Here is a 2,329-nt window from a genome sequence, read left to right as displayed (position 1 = left end):
CGTGCTCAACGGCACCGTGAACGAAGCCCAGCGCTGCGCTTATAGTTACTGCTACAGCGAATCAACCGCGTGATGTGATTTCGGAAATGGGAGCCATCTGATTTATCTGCGGAGGAGGGGGAGGAAAAATTGTTCTCTTCAAACTATTCAGTGCATCAATAAAAGTAAAATTGCGGATTGAGTGCTGCAGGTTCAAGGTGTAGGAAACACCCACTTTGCTCACTAACAGGAGGCGCGAGGCGTTACACACCAGCAGCAAGTGCGCTGCCAATGACGTCACACGCATTAACAAACGGAACGAAGTAAAGTGGCAGATACTCGGGTCAAGAACAGATTCCACTGATTGCCTATTTGAATGGAGTTTTTTTTTATTGCACAACAGTCCACAAACTGGCGGCCTATGCAGAGGAACAAAGATTGTACAGAAATTGAATATATTAAAAATCAAATACACTTTGTGTTATGTTTTTTTCCTGCATTTGTGCTTAATACAGTGCACTGGCGTTCCACCTGCTGTCAATTTTTATATCTTTTTAAATCGAAAGATGTTTGTCTTCGTCTTAGGTGTCTGCCTGCGTTCATCTGTCTGCACTCATCTGCCTGTACTTATTGTTTTTGCAAGTAAGTGTTGCATGCAGCACACTAGCGTAACACTGGTTGTCAACTATTCTGTCTTTTGTAATTGAAAGGTTTTTTCTTCATTTTACTGTAGGTGTCTATCAGTACTGATTGGTTCTACAAGCAAGTGCTGCATACAGTATGCTCGCGTCACAACGCGAGTCAAGTATTCTATCATTTTTAGTTTAGCCGTCTGCCTGGACTAGTCTGTCTGCACTGATTGTTTCTGCACGCAAGTGCTACATACAGTACACTAGCTTTAGACCGGTTGACAATTATATTTATAGCAATTGAAATTGACATTATTTTCCTTCATTTTAGGGTGTCTGCCTGCACTCGCCTGCCTGCCTGCACTCGCCTGCCTGCCTGCACTCGCCTGCCTGCCTGCACTGATTGGTTCTGCAAGCAAGTGCTACATACAGTACACCAGCGTTAGAGTGGTTGTGAATTATTCTTTTTTTTATTGAACAATCTTTTCCTTAATTTTAGGTATCTGCCTGCCATCCAGCACCCACCATCTGCCTGGTCCCATTGGCCTCCCAGCACACATCTGCCTGGTCACACCACCTGTCTTCCAGCACCCCTGTCTGTCTGCACTGATTTTGTCTGCAAGTAAGTGTTGCAAACAGTATACTGACATCCCACCGGTTGTCAATTAATCCATCTTTACTAATTGAACAAATCTTTTTCTTTAGGTGTCTGCTTTCCAGCACCCACCGTCTGCCTTCCAGCACCCACGGCTGCCTTCCAGCACCCACCGTCTGCCTTGCAGCACCCACCGTCTGCCTTCCAGCACCCACCGTCTGCCTGCACTGATTGTGTGCACTGATTTTGTCTGCAAGTAAGTGTTGCATACTGTATACTGACTTCCCACCGGTTGTCAATTAATCCATCTTTACTAATTGAGCAATCTTTTTCTTTAGGCGTCTGCCTTCCAGCACCCACCGGCTGCCTTCCAGCACCCACCGTCTGCCTTCCAGCACCTACCGTCTGCCTTCCAGCACCCACCGGCTGCCTTCCAGCACTCACTGTCTGCCTGCCAGCGCCAACCATCTACATGGACCCACTATCTGCAAATATGAGCAACAAGAAGCAATCCAGACAAACTTCACTCCACATGTTTTTTGGAGATAAAAACCAGGGAAAGTCACACCGTGTTAAACAAACAGAGATTGTAGAAGATACTCCTCCTGATCAAGCCAGTCCGATGGTACCACCGTTGATCCATAAAAGAAGAAATTTTCTAGTCAGTTGGCTCAAAGATTTCACATGGTTAAAATATAACGATGAATTAGACGTTGCATCGTGTATTATCTGTTCCGATTTTGCTCCACCTACACACTTCCGACAAATTTTCAATGCACCATTTAAAGTTGAAACTTTCAAATGTCATGGAAAGTCTGCTCAACATAGCAAGTGTGCCAACAGCTTGAGTGCACAAGCCAATCCAGAAAAAACACCAATGGCGCGATTTGTAAAAAAAAAATGGAAAGGGGAATGTTTCAACAAATGTGTGTTGTTTTCAATACTGCTTATTATATTGCTAAAAACAATAAGCCATTCAGCGACATGGAAGAACTGTTAAATTATGCACGCAAGCTTGGCGTTCATGTTCTAGACCAATATGGCAACCATAAGCGGTGCGCAGAATTTATCACATTTATTGCAGAAAATTTAAGAAATTACATTATCGCTGAAGTAAAAAGTAGTC

General features: G+C 44.1%; 1 long non-coding RNA gene across 1 annotated transcript; it reads left to right on the top strand.

Moving 5' to 3' along the window:
* The first annotated feature begins 552 nt into the window (after positions 1-552).
* LOC142462963 (uncharacterized) lies at positions 553-1,450 on the top strand. Its single transcript, XR_012787306.1, has 3 exons — positions 553-621; positions 713-1,230; positions 1,314-1,450. It is a non-coding gene; the product is annotated as an uncharacterized LOC142462963 (long non-coding RNA).
* The last annotated feature ends 879 nt before the right edge of the window (positions 1,451-2,329 follow it).

This window comes from Ascaphus truei, chromosome 11, assembly GCF_040206685.1.
Source record: "Ascaphus truei isolate aAscTru1 chromosome 11, aAscTru1.hap1, whole genome shotgun sequence".
NCBI lineage: Eukaryota > Metazoa > Chordata > Amphibia > Anura > Ascaphidae > Ascaphus > Ascaphus truei.
This window is presented reverse-complemented; position numbering and strand designations above follow the sequence as displayed.